This window comes from Schistocerca piceifrons, chromosome 4 (assembly GCF_021461385.2).
Source record: "Schistocerca piceifrons isolate TAMUIC-IGC-003096 chromosome 4, iqSchPice1.1, whole genome shotgun sequence".
NCBI classification, from domain to species: Eukaryota; Metazoa; Arthropoda; class Insecta; order Orthoptera; family Acrididae; genus Schistocerca; species Schistocerca piceifrons.
This window is the reverse complement of record NC_060141.1, coordinates 590,534,812-590,549,908: the sequence shown is the minus strand read 5'-3', so window position 1 is coordinate 590,549,908 and position 15,097 is coordinate 590,534,812.

Here is a 15,097-nt window from a genome sequence, read left to right as displayed (position 1 = left end):
AATGTTCAACCACGTGGCTGGCTCCCCACGGACGAAAGATACTAAAGCAAGGAAAATTTTCGAGAAGGCAAAACTATTAATAATTAGAAAAATAAAAGCGTAGACAGGCACGACTGAAGGCAAGCAGACATTCATACAGAAGCGAGGGCTCACTTCTTATAAATGTGACACCTTTTTGTGGCACTCTTCCGGCGGATCCAAGTCTGCTACAGCAATTTACCAAAAGAAAAATCTGCCAAAGTTTTGCATTCCTTGCTGCGACAAGGCAAAATAATCTTTCAGAGTTTAAAAGCGAGACCAAAAGCTGACAGCTCTCCTCTCGCCAAGTAACAACGCGCCACGCGGTCAGTCTAACTCACCCTTCTTCGACTGGAGCACGTCTGTGGACGCTTCCCGTACTGGCGGCAGACTACCTCCCTTTTTCTTCTCCAGTCTCTTCCACCCTCCGCGTGGCCCGGAAAACCCAAAGATGCCATTTCCGCCACTAACCTAACGCAAGTAGATTTCTCACAAGCAGCGCAATCCTTTTTGCCTACTTGACCGCTACGAGAGTTGGCTATTCTGTACAACTGCTGCTGAATCTGTATGACTATCGCAGACTTTCTGCAGCAGACTACGTCACCGTCTAGCAACGTGACACACAACCACGTTCGTTTAATTACACCACTATGAAAGCTACGAAAAGGAAAAGAAAGAGAAAGAGAAATGCTAGTGTGAAAGTGGGCTACCGGACTTACAAAAGGTGGCTACAAGACCCTCTTAATATGCCACAACAGAGAGGAGCAAAGCAGGGGAAGTAAGTTTTGTAGCACGTATCTACCCTCACTGTGGGTAGTTAGCTTTCTTATCTGAGAAGAAGTTGTGGGCAGCACTTGCGATGTACCGAAAGTTACTTCATCATTCTTTCTAACACACACACATACACACATACACAAAATATCATTCATCTCTCACATATTTAATCATTTTAAAAATAAAAGTGGTCCAAGGAAAGTCTTTCATTATATGGTATAGTTATGCGCTGAAGATGGTGATAATGTGGGGTAGTAGGTGACAACAGAAGGAAGGGGGAGGGGCTGGGCGGGAGTACTAGGTAATGTCCGACTGTACTCACGGGTAATGTTCTAAGAGAAGTTGGGAACCACCGGTTTATGAAGACCGAAATAATGGACAACATCGTGGTCAACGACAGAAAAAATATGATAGGCGAATACAGACCGATGCTCTTTTTGAAGGACCAGACAACATCGCGCCTCTCAATTGCTTCGATGTCTTGCTTTACTCAGCTCTGATGGGGTTTCCAAAACACTCCAGCACAAGTCAAGAATCTGTCGCACGAGCGTTCTGCGCGTGTTTCCTTTATAGGTGAGGTACACTTTTCCAGAAGTCTCGCAATAAAACGAAGTATGCCATTTTCCTTTCCTACAGCTTGTCTGTTCCATTTCGTGTCTCTTAGCAGCTTTGAACTCGGATAATTAACAATCGAGGTTGTGACAACTAGCACACCACTAGTTCTGCATAAGACTACTACAAGACTGGAACTTCCTGGCACATTAAAATTGTGTACCGGAGCGCCACTCGAACCCGAGACATTTGCCATGGGTAATGATCGTGCTTGGTTAGCTCAGTTGGTAGAGCATTTGCCCGGGAAAGGCAAAAGTCCAGGTTTCGAGTTCCAGTCGGGTACATAGTTTTTATATCCAGGTAATTTCACATCATCGCACACCCCTCGGTACTGTGAAAAATTCGTTCTGATTACAAGACTGTTTTTCCTACCCGTCTGCATCAACGTACATGTTCCCCACATCCAGAGAAAACTGCTGTTCAGCACATCAAATATAAATTTTACCCATATCATCCTCTGTCGCCGAACGGTTCTAGGCGCTTCAGTCTGGAAACGCACGACCGCTACGGTTGCAGGTTCGAATCCTTCCACGGGCATGAATGTGTGTGATGTCCTTGGGTTAGTTAGCTTTAAGTGGTTTTAAGTTCTAGGGGACTGATGATCTCAGGTGTCCCATAGTGCACAGAGCCATTTGAACCATCCTCTGTCCCGCTAGTCTTTCAGAGATAAGACTTCCCCAAACGCTGACGTGTCGGCAGCAAACAGTCAGAGTCCGTTACACATGCTGTTAGTTGTCCTATTACACTTCCCTAGGGCACTCCTGACGATACCCTTGTCTCCGGACACTCACCGTCTAGATCAACATTCTGGGTATATTACCTAAAAAGTCTTATAGCCTATACTTTTCTGAGACCTTTTTCCGTATGCTAGGAGCTTCGTTAACAGTCTGCATTGTGCCACCTTGTCAAATGCTTTCTAGAAGTCCAGGAAAATGAAATCTGTCTGTTGGCAGAATGCAGCAATATGACATCTGTCTGTCGACCTTCATCCATGCATCGCCGGATATTACACGAGGAAAGGACACGGTGAGTTTCGCAGAAGCGATGCTTTCTATATCCATGTTCATTAGTAAAAAGAAGGTTTCTACCAGTGCGAAATTTATTCGATTCGAACTCTAAATCGATTTTTTACATTCTATTTTGTATTACCATTTATACTGAAGAGCCAAAGAAACTGCTACAGCTGCCTCTTTTAGGGTCCCCACGAACACACAGAAATGCAGCAACACGACGTGGCATGGGCTCGACTAACGTCTGAAGTAGTGCTGGAGGGAACTGACAGCATGAGTCCTGCAGGACTGTCCACAAATTCTTAAGAGTACGAGGGGGTGGAGATCTCTTCTGAACAGTATGTTGCAAGGCATTCCAGATACGCTCAATAATGTTCATGTCTGGGGAGCTTGGTGGCCAGCGGAAGTGTTTGAACTCACAAGATTCTTCCTGGAGCGACTCTCTAGACGTGTGGAGTGTCGCATTGTCCTCCTGGTTCAAACGGCTCTAAGCACTATGGGACTTAACATCTGAGGTCATCAGTCTCCTAGAGCTTAGAACCACTTAAACCTAACTAACCCAAGGATATCACATACACCCATGCCCGAGGCAGGATTCGAACCTGCGATCGTAGCAGCAGCGCGGTTCCAGAATGAAGCGCCTAGAACCGCTCGGCCAAAGCGGCCGGCTTCTGGTAGAATTGCCCAAGTGCGTCTGAAGGCACAATGAACACGAATGGATGCAGGTGGTCAGACAGGATACTTACTTCCTGTCACCTATCAGAGTCATATCTAGACGTATCAGGAGTCCCATATCACTCAAATTACATGCGACTCACACAATTACAGATCCTCCTTCAGATTGAAAAGTCCCCTGGTTATAGCAAGGTCCATGGAGTCATGATGTTGTCTCCATACCCGTACACGTCCATCCGCTCGATACAATTCGAAACGAGACTCGTCCGACCAGGCAACATGTTTCCAGACATCAACAGTTCAATGTCGGTGTTGACAATCGCAGGCGAGACGTATGGCTTTGTATCGTGTAGACATCATGGGTAGACAAGTGGACCTTCGACTCCGAAAGCCCATAACGATGATGTTTTGTTGAATTGTTCGCACGCTGACACTTGTTGATGGCCCAGCATTGAAATATGCGGAAATTTGCGGAAGGGCTGCACTTCTGTGACGTTGTCGGCGTCGGTCCCGTTCTATCAGGATCTTTTTCGGGTAGCAGCATGTCGCATGTGTGATGTTTTACCGGATTCCTGATATTCACGGTACTCACGTGAAATGGTCGTATGGAAAATTCCCCACTTCATCGCTACCTCGGAAATGCTTTGTCTCATCACTCGTACGCCGACTATAGCACCGCGTTCAAACTCACTTAAATCTTGATAATCTGCCATTGTAGCAGCAGTGACCGCTCCAATAACTGCGCCAGACACTTGTTGTCTTATATAGGCGTTGCTGATCAAAAAATGGTTCAAATGGCTCTGAGCCCTATGGGACTTAACATCTGAGGTCATCAGTCCCCTAGAACTTAGAACTAGTTAAACCTAACTAACCTAAGGACATCACACACATCCATGCCCGAGGGAGGATTCGAACCTGCGACCGTGGCACTCGCGCAGTTCCAGACTGAAGTGCCTAGAACCGCTCGGCCACCGCGGCTGGCCATTGCCGATCACAACGCCTTATTCTGGCTGTTTACATATCTCTGTATCTGACTACGAATGACTATACCAGTTTCTCTGGCGCTTAAGTGTATTATTGCAGCTATAGCCGCGATTAATTTCTTTTGTATCCCGCCTGGATGGCGGCGCGTGGGTATGAGCAGGAAAAGGTGAAAATCTTTAGGTACTGCAGAGTGAATTAAAATCACCTTTACTTCAGCAACAAAAGGTGCGAAGCTGAAGCGAAGTGTCCAGGCCGTCTGGTCTTGATCAGATGGGGAGAATCTGTAGCGGGGCTCTTAGACCTCCACAGCACCAGAGGGTGCTGTCGTCGGTGTCTGTCGTAGTGCCAATTTAATAACTTGCACCTACGCCGTGGCATCGTTGCTATCGATACCACAAATTTATTTTTTCTTCACCAAAAAGTGTCTAATAACCCTTTAGGGGTAGATCAAGAATGTTCCGGAAACAGCGATCGTGTGAGACCCAACTCGCTTTATTTGTTCATGAGACCCAGAAAATATTAGATACAGGCTCCCAGGTAGATGCTATTTTCCTTGACTTCCGGAAGGCGTTCGATACAGTTCCGCACTGTCGCCTGATAAACAAAGTAAGAGCCTACGGAATATCAGACCAGCTGTGTGTCTGGATTGAAGAGTTTTTATCAAACAGAACACAGCATGTCGTTATCAATGGATAGATGTCTACAGACCTTAAGGTAACCTCTGGCGTGCCACAGGGGAGCGTTATGGGACCATTGCTTTTCACAATATATATAAATGACCTAGTAGATAGTGTCGGAAGTTGCATGCGGCTTTTCGCGGATGATGCTGTAGTATACAGAGAAGTAGCAGCATTAGAAAATTGTAGCGAAATGCAGGAAGATCTGCAGCGGATAGGCACTTGGTGCAGGGAGTGGCAACTGACCCTTAACATAGACAAATGTAATGTATTGCGAATACATAGAAAGAAGTATCCTTTATTGTATGATTATATGATAGCGGAACAAACACTGGTAGCAGTTACTTCTGTAAAATATCTGGGAGTATGCGTGCGGAACGATTTGAAGTGGAATGATCATATAAAATTAATTGTTGGTAAGGCAGGTACCAGGTTGAGATTCATTGGGAGAGTCCTTAGAAAATGTGGTCCATCAACAAAGGAGGTGGCTTACAATACACTCGATCAACCTATACTTGAGTATTGTTCATCAGTGTGGGATCCGTACCAGATCGGGTTGACGGAGGAGATAGAGAAGATCCAGAGAATAGCGGCGCGTTTCGTCACAGGTTTATTTGGTAACCGTGATAGCGTTACGGAGATGTTTATCAAACTCAAGTGGCAGACTCTGCAAGAGAGGCGCTCTACATCGCGGTGTAGCTCGCTCGCCAGGTTTCCAGAGGGTGCGTTTCTGGATGAGCTATCGAATATATTGCTTCCCCCTACTTACACCTCCCGAAGAGATCACGACTGTAAAATTAGAGAGATTCGAGGGCGCACGGAGGCTTTCAGACAGTCGTTCTTCTCGCGAACCGTACGCGACTGGAACAGAAAAGGGAGGTAATGACAGTGGCACGTAAAGTGCCCTCCGCCACACACTGTTGGGTGGCTTGCGGAATATAAATGTAGATGTAGATGTTCTCAAGAGATTCGCGATAAATGCAAGTTAAGTAAGGAGCCATTGTCGAAGAGCGCTCTCTGTAAAACGTAACCGGCATTCCATTTGGACAAGGCGACATTTTTTTCTCTGCTCCTACAGTCGCTTTTCAACGCCACCTTGATGCGTGTAAAATCACTCCACGAATTTAAGTTCTTAAATTCGTTCCCGTACGACTCGGAATGGATGCGATATGATGGGGATTCAGATTGTGCTGCCGAGCACATAAAGCGCAGACGGCCGTGCTCGCAGAAGCGGTGCGGAGAGGTCACGCAAACCCGGCCGGCGGCGCTATCTCATCCGCCGGGGTGGGCGCAGTCGTTACGCGGCGCACGACGCAACGCGGGGCCCGCCCAGCAACCGTCTATCAATTTGCCATACATCAAACGTTAATTTCACAGTGTCATGCCATTCCCCGCTCAATACCCAGCGGCTCCTTCCGTGGCGAAATTTACCTCGCCGTCCCCCCCTCCGAGAACTGCTCTCTGTTCGCCATTCGGTCGCGTTCTTACTAATTAAAAAAGTTTCGGCCTCAGAATATAAGTACAGGACGGGAACCAATAGCTGGCTGAGCCAATAACAGGACACGTTTCAGAAGCATCAGTCGTAAAGCGCCGACGCTGCCGGCTGCAGTTTACGACTACCGAACGGCGGATTTAATGGGCGGGCCGCGGCCGCCTTCCCGCGCTGCACTACCAGTAAAACGCTAATTTCTAATTACCCGTACCACCGAGCAGAGCGAGTGGCTTCCGGCGGGCGAAAGACCGCAGTCCGACGCGGCGCCGTGACGACCCCTCGCGAACTTATCTGAGCCGAAGACAACCCTCTGTGTAGACGCACCTGGGTGCTAACGTATGTGCGTCGTCGACAGCGGTACCTAACGCAAGCAAGATCTTGTTCTCACTCACTCACACACACACACACTCATTGGTCATACCGGACTCGAGAGTCCATTACCAGCAACCTATTTTCGCCACCTATCCCTGTCTTGGGCTATTTCCTTCCATTCACCTTCAATACCTAGACTCCTCAAATCAGCCTTCACATTGTCCTCCCATCTACGCCTCGGTCTCCCCACAGGACGTTTTCCATCTAACAAGGGAGCCTCCCCATCGCACTCCCCTCAGATTTAGTTATAAGTTGGTACAGTTGATAGGCCTTGAAAAACAGAACACAGATCGATCGAGAAAACAGGAGGAAGTTGTGTGGAACTATGAAAAAAATAAGCAAAATATACAAACTGAGTAGTCAATGCGCAACATAGGCAACGTCAAGGAGAGTTTGAGCTCAGGAGCGCCATGGTCCCGTGGTTAGCGTGAGCAGCTGCGGAAAGAGGTGTCCTTGGTTCAAGTCTTCCCTGGAGTGAAAACTTTTCCTTCTTTATTTTCGCGAAGTTATGATCTTTCCGTTCGTTCACTGACGTCTCTGTTCACTTTAATAAGTTTAGTGTCTGTGTTTTGCGACCGCACCGCAAAACCGTGCGATTAGTAGCCGAAAGGACGTGCCTCTCCAATGGGAACGGAAAACATTTGATCGCAAGGTCATAGGTCAACCAATTCCTCCACAGGAAAACACGTCTGACATGTTCTATACGACACTGGTGAAGGCATGTGCGTCACATGACAGGAATATGTTGTCGACCCACCTAACTTGTACACTTGGCGAATAGGTAGAAAGATTCTTCTATCTTTCCCGATTTAGGTTTTCTTGTGGATGTGATAATCACTCCCAAAAAAATGATGAAAACATAAGAGTTTGTCACATAAACTGCAACAAATGAATGCAACAGTTTCACAGTCGCACAGTTATCCCTGTGCTCTGTCTAAACATATGTTTTTAACGTTTTCAAATTTTTCCGTGTGTAGACCGTCAAATCCTGCACATGTCCAAGCAAATCTGAACATGTCCTGGAATTTTGGAGAGCGAAGTTGATTATGTGTTAGTGCCTGAACTTTGATAATTGTCTGAAAATAAAAAATTAAACTTTTCACGCGAGGGAAGACTTGAACCAAGGACCTCCCGATCCACAGCTGATCACGCTAGCCACGTGGCCACGCGCTCCTGAGCTCATACTCTCCTTGATGTTGCCTATCTTGCGCATGGATTACTCAGTTTGTATATTTTGCTTATTTTTTTCATAGTTCCACACAACTTCTTCCTGTTTTCTCGATCGATTTGTGTTCAGTTTTTCAAGGCCTATCCACTGTGCCAACTTATAACTAAATCTGAGGGGGGTGTGATGGGGAGGTTCCCTTGTAATTGCCCTACCAGTACTCTGCGCGCTGCCCTGCCCTCACCCATTCGAGCTACGTGACCCGCCCATCGCAGCCTACGTGATTTAATAATACTGATTATGTCAGGGCTTGAATAGAGTTCGTGAACCTCTTCGTTATGCAGTTTTCGCCACTCTCCGCTAATGTCATCCCTTTTTGCTCCGAAAATTTTCCTCAAAATTTTGTTTTCAAATACTCGAAATGGCTTTTCATTTTGCACAGTGAAAGACCAAGTGTCACACCCATACAGCATAACTGGTAGAATAATAGTTTTGTATATTCTAATCTTTAAATTCCTAGACAATATCCGTGATGAATGTAATGTACTCAGTGAGAAATAGTACGCATTTCCCGCCCGTAATCTCTTCTTCAGTTCGGATTCAATCTCATTTCTCGAAGTGAGGTCCACGCCTAGATACTTAAATGTGTTCACTTTTTCAAACTGCATGTCTCGAACTCTTAACATTTCCTGATCTACTGCTGTTGGCATTCTAGTAGTAACCAGGTATTTGGTTTTGTCTTCACTTATCCTTAGACCTACATCTTCACTAGCCCCCCTGCGGGATCGGGGGTAAGAATAGGACCGCGGTATTCCTGCCTGTCGTAAGAGGCGACTAAAAGGAGTTTCAATCGTTTCGGCCTTCCATAAGGTCCCCCTTGGGGTTTGACCTCCATTTTTCAAAATTCTACAGAAGTACGAGCCTTTTGGGGAAGGACACCTTACGTGGTGTACCACTGGTCCTAAGTGCACTAAGACCTTGGCACTCAGCATTGCACCGGCGTTGTAACCATACCCACTATTCCTCAAATTGGGCCTAAACGCCTGATGGGTTGTCCAAGTTACGCCCATAGTGCATCTCCATCTGCACCAGCGATCATGATGGACTTTCCATGGCACCAGAAATCCAGCACGGTAGCCAGCCCGTTGTGGTGGGGTCGTCATGTACCCTCTAGGTTGTAGCCCCCTGACAACACAGGGATCGTACTGCCGGTACCTGAGCTGCACCCTCCCCACGTCGGCCAAGGAGTAGATGCCCGTCTCCTTGGGGCATCAGGACTCCCGGCAATGGTCATCCTGCCAGGTGGCCCTTGCTGCGGCTGGGTGGCGCCCATGGGGAGAGCCCCTGGTCGGAGTGGGTGGTATCAGGGTGGACGTTTTGCAGATGAAACGTCAACACGTATCAGGTCGCTCTGCGGCCGAGTCTTTCAAAAGAAAAGGTACTGTTTCTAGTTCTGGTTCTCCTGCCCTTTCCCCCTTGGCCACTCCATGGGAGGAGGGACAGGCCCGCCGGCTTGGGGCGAAGTACTTCCCCCGCTATTTGGTCTGTTGGTCTGTTCTCGAACCGATGGGGGGACATTCGCCACCTCCAAGCCCCAAGCCCATGTTCTTTGTTCAGCACATTGAGGACATCTTCGGGGAAATCGAGACTCTCAGCAAGATGCGTTCAGGGTCCGTTCTTATCAAGACCACCTCCGCCACACAGTCGGCGGCGCTCCAGGCGTGCGACTGCTTAGGGGACATCCCAGTATCCATTGTCCCACATCTGGCACTAAATAGGACGCAGGGGGTTATTTTTCATCGTGACCTCCTGCTACAATCTGATGAGGAGCTCAGGGCCAACCTGGAGCGCCGAGGCGTGCATTTCGTCCGGCGAGTCCAGCGCGGCCCCAAAGACCATCGCATCGACACCGGGGCCTTTATCCTCGCCTTCGAGGGGGACGTTCTCCCAGAGAAGGTAAAGGTGATGTGCTACCGGTGTGACGTGCGGCCTTACGTCCCGCCTCCTATGCGCTGTTTTAGGTGTTTGCGCTTTGGGCACATGTCGTCCCGGTGTGAGGCTGAGCCCCTTTGTGGCGATTGTGGACGTCCTCTTCGTGAGGAACATACATACACCCCACCACCTCGGTGTATTAATTGTCCAGGCGTCCACTCGCCTAGATCCTCAGACTGCCCCGCATATCAGAAGGAGAAGAAGATACAAGAAATCAAAACTTTGGATCGGCTCTCTTATTCTGAGGCCAGGAAGAAGTATGACCACCTCCATCCCGTGTCATTGACCACCTCGTTTGCCTCAGTTGCGTCCACTCCTTCCGCGGTATCCTCACCCCTATCCTGTCCCCCCTCCGCCTCCTCCGCCCATCAGGGGCTCTGCCTCCGCCTCCCAAATCCCTCCCTTCCAAATCCTCCTCCCCTGTGGCCCCCACCCCCTCTGCCCCAGGGGCCACCCTTCCTCCTCCTCCTCCCCCCCCCACGCCACCTGAGAAGCGATCCTCTTCTCAAGCGTCCATCGGGGAAACGTTCCGGACCCCAGCTTCCGAGGTCCGGCGTTCCAAAACGGACCCCGCGCGTGAGGACCTTCTTCAGGTCCAGCCCACCATCCCTGTGCCTCCTCAGCCTTCCAAGAAGGCCTCCAAGAAGAAGTCTCTATCCCCCTCTCCACCCCGGCGCGTTTCGTCTGACGCTCCATCCGTGAGTCGCTGCTCCCGGCCGTCCTCAGTTTCGCCGGGACGCTCTGCTGCCAGGCGCTCAGCTGGCCTTTCGTCGGCAAATGATGATGCCCCTCCTACACAACCAGGGACAGCGGCCGCAGCTGGCGACGAGTCGATGGAACCGGATCCGCCTCCCGTCGGTTGTAGCGTTGTTCCCTCGCAACCTGGCCCTCCGCGGCCGTCGAGGTGACCAGCTCTTCACCCGTCTCGTTCCACCAACTTTTTGACTAGTGATGGCGTTGTTTCATTGGAACATAAGAGGTATTCGATCTAATCAGGAGGAATTACAACTGCTCCTCCACCTGCACTGTCTGCTCGTCCTTGGTCTCCAGGAAACCAAGTTGCGCCCGACTGACCGTATTGCCTTTACCCACTATACCTCGGAGCGGTGTGACCTCACCCCTGTGGACGGTATCCCAGCTCATGGTGGGGTCATGTTGCTCGTTCAGGACGATGTCTATTACCATCCCATCCCATTGACCACCCCACTCCAAGCAATAGCTGTCCGCATTACTCTTTCTGCCTTTACTTTTTCAGTTTGTACCATCTACACTTCACCGTCATCTGCTGTTAGTCGGGCTGACATGATGCACCTGATCGTTCAGCTTCCCCCGCCGTTTTTATTGTTTGGCGACTTCAATGCCCATCATCCCCTTTGGGGCTCTCCTGCATCCTGTCAAAGAGGCTCACTCTTGGCGGATGTCTTCAACCATCTCAATCTTGTCTGCCTCAATACCAGCGCCCCGACTTTCCTCTCGGACTGTACTCATACCTACTCCCACTTGGACCTCTCGATCTGTTCTACCACTCTTGCCCGTCGGTTCGAGTGGTATGTCCTTTCTGACACCTATTCGAGCGACCACTTCCCCTGTGTCGTTCGTCTCCTGCACCACACCCCATCCCCACGTCCTTCGAGCTGGAACATACTGAAAGCTGACTGGGGACTTTACTCCTCCCTGGCGACCTTTCCGGACCACGATTTTCCCAGTTGTGACAGTCAGATCGAATACCTCACGGCTGTTATCATCAATGCTGCCGAACGTTCCATTCCTGGTACTACTTCTTCTTCACGTCGCATTTCTGTCCCCTGGTGGAACGCGGCTTGTAGGGACGCTATCCGTGCTCGACGACGTGCTTTACGCACCTTTCGCCGCCATCCTACGTTGGCGAATTGTATTGAATACAAACGACTCCGAGCGCAATGCCGTAGAGTCATCAAAGACAGCAAAAAAGCTTGTTGGGCCTCCTTCACCAGCTCCTTTAACAGTTTTACTCCTTCTTCCATCGTTTGGGGTAGCCTGCGCCGGCTGTCGGGCATTAAGGCCCACTCCTCGGTACCTGGCCTGACCTCAGGTAATGAGGTCCTTGTTGATCGTGTGGCTGTCTCCAACGCCTTTGGCCGCTTTTTCGCGGAGGTTTCAAGCTCCGCCCATTACCATCCTGCCTTCCTTCCCAGGAAAGAGGCAGAAGAGGCTCGGCGACCTTCCTTCCACTCGCTGAATCTGGAAACTTATAATGCCCCCTTTACTATGCGGGAACTCGAACGTGCGCTTGCACTGTCGTCCTCTGCTCCGGGGCCAGATGCCATTCACGTTCAGATGCTGGCACACCTTTCTCCGGCGGGCAAAAGCTTCCTTCTTCGTACCTACAATCGCGTCTGGACCGAAGGTCAAGTCCCCATGCATTGGCGTGACGCCGTTGTTGTTCCTATACCCAAACCCGGGAAGGATAGACACCTTCCTTCTAGTTACCGCCCCATTTCTCTTACAAGCTGTGTCTGTAAGGTGATGGAGCGCATGGTTAATGCTCGGTTAATCTGGATTCTTGAATCTCGACGGCTACTTACTAATGTCCAATGCGGCTTTCGTCGCCGCCGCTCCGCTGTTGACCACCTTGTGACCTTGTCGACATTCATCATGAACAACTTTTTGCGACGGCGCCAAACGGTCGCCGTGTTCTTCGACTTGGAGAAGGCTTATGATACCTGTTGGAGAGGAGGTATCCTCCGCACTATGCACAGGTGTGGCCTACGCGGTCGCCTGCCCCTTTTTATTGATTCCTTTTTAACGGATCGAAAGTTTAGGGTATGTGTGGGTTCCGTATTGTCCGACGTCTTCCTCCAGGAGAACGGAGTGCCTCAGGGCTCCGTCTTGAGCGTAGCCCTTTTTGCCATCGCGATAAATCCAATTATGGATTGCATTCCACCTCATGTCTCCGGCTCTCTCTATGTCGATGACTTCGCGATCTACTGCAGTGCCCAGAGAACATGCCTCCTGGAGCGCTGCCTTCAGCGTTGTCTAGACAGCCTCTACTCATGGAGCGTGGCAAATGGCTTCCGGTTCTCTGAAGAGAAGACGGTTTGTATCAACTTTTGGCGATATAAAGCGTTCCTTCCGCCATCCTTACATCTCGGTCCAGTTGTTCTCCCATTCGTGGACACAACTAAGTTTCTAGGGCTCACATTGGACAGGAAACTGTGTTGGTCTCCACATGTCTCTTATTTGGCTGCCCGTTGTACACGTTCCCTTAATGTCCTAAGAGTTCTTAGTGGTTCATCTTGGGGAGCGGATCGCACTGTCCTGCTTCGCTTGTATCGGTCCATAGTCCGATCGAAGCTGGATTATGGGAGCTTCGTCTACTCGTCCGCTCGGCCATCCCTCTTACGCCGGCTCAACTCCATCCACCATCGGGGGATACGTCTTGCGACCGGAGCCTTCTACACTAGTCCTGTCGAGAGTCTTTATGCTGAAGCTGCCGAGTTACCATTGACCTACCGGCGCGACGTACTGCTGTGTCGGTATGCCTGCCGGCTGTTGTCTATGCCCAACCACCCCTCTTACAAGTCCTTCTTCGCCGATTCTCTCGACCGTCAGTACGGGTTGTATGTATCTGCCCTTCTGCCCCCCGGAGTCCGCTTCCGTCGCCTGCTTCGACAATTGGATTTTGCCCTCCCTACCACCTTCAGAGAGGGTGAGAGCCCGACACCACCTTGGCTCCAGGCTCCGGTTCATATTTATCTCAACCTCAGCTCACTCCCGAAGGGGGGTACTCTGGCTGCAGTGTATTGCTCACGGTTTGTCGAACTTCGTGCTCGACTTGCCAGTCACACCTTTATGTACACCGATGGCTCCAAAACTGACGATGGTGTCGGCTGTGCCTTTGTCGTCGGGGCCGCCACCTTCAAATACCGGCTCCTCGACCAATGTTCCAGCTTTACGGCCGAGCTTTTTGCTCTCCATCAGGCCGTTCAGTATGCCCGCCACCACCGCCATTCATCGTATGTACTCTGCTCTCACTCACTCAGTGCTCTTCAGAGCCTTGGAGCTCCCTATCCGGTCCATCCCTTGATTCAACGGATACAGCAGTCCCTCCATTCTTTCGCTGATAATGGTGGTTCTGTCAGCTTTCTGTGGGTTCCCGGACATGTAGGAGTGCCTGGGAATGAGGCTGCGGATGCTGCAGCCAAGGCTGCAGTCCTCCTGCCTCGGCCAGCCTCCCATTGTGTCCCGTCATCCGACGTTCATGGGGATGTATGTAAGAGGCTTGTGTCGTTGTGGTGGGATGCTTGGTCATCCCTCCAAGGAAACAAGCTCCGGGCAGTAAAACCGCTCCCAACTGCTTGGACAACATCCTCCCGACCATCTCGGCGCGAGGAGGTCCTCCTGACCAGGTTGCAGATTGGGCATTGCCGGTTTAGCCACCGCTACCTGCTCTCCGGTGACCCAGCCCGCAGTGCCCTTGTGGTCAGGCATTAACAGTGCACCATGTTTTATTGTCGTGTCCCCGTTTTAGTCAATTTCGTGTTGTCCTGTCTCTGCCATCTACTTTACAGGATGTTTTAGCTGATGACGCTCGAGCCGCTGCTCGTATTCTGCGTTTTATAACTTTAACTGGCTTGTCCAAAGACATTTAACCTTTTTACTTATTTTATCTGCATCTTTGTCAGGTCCTTCTGGTGTCCCCCCCCCCCCCCCCCCATCCCCTTGAGTTTTACCGGATTCCATGTGCTCTACCAACAGTGCCTGGGCGCTAATGACCTCAGCAGTTGAGCGCCCTTAAACCCAACCAAAAAAATCTTCACTAGCCTTGATTAACGCATTCGCATTTGCTGTTACAGATTCTTTCCTATCGCTAATGATGTTTAGATCATCTGCATACCCTAATATCTTAATATTTCCATTTAACTCCACACCCTCTGAATTATCTGTTGCCATTCGTACAATATATTCTAGGACTAAATTAAAAAGTAGCGGAGACAGGGCATCTCCCTGCTTAAGTCCGTTCTTTATTACAAATTCTTCTGACTCCAATTTCCCCACACGTACTCTACCTTTCGTCTTTTTCAAACTCGCTTCTAAAAGTCTAACATACTTCTTTGGTATTCCAAGTTCCGAAAGAATTCTGTATAGTTTTGATTGCAATACTGAATCATACGCTTTTGTACAATCTATGAAAAGATTATGTACTGGTTTATTGTATCCCCATTTCTTTTCCAAAATTTGACACACGGTGAATATTTGATCTGCTCCTCCGAAAGCCAGCTTGGTAATCCCCCACAATTTCACCTGCATATGGTGTAAGTCTGTGATGTGTTGGCAGAAGAGCCAA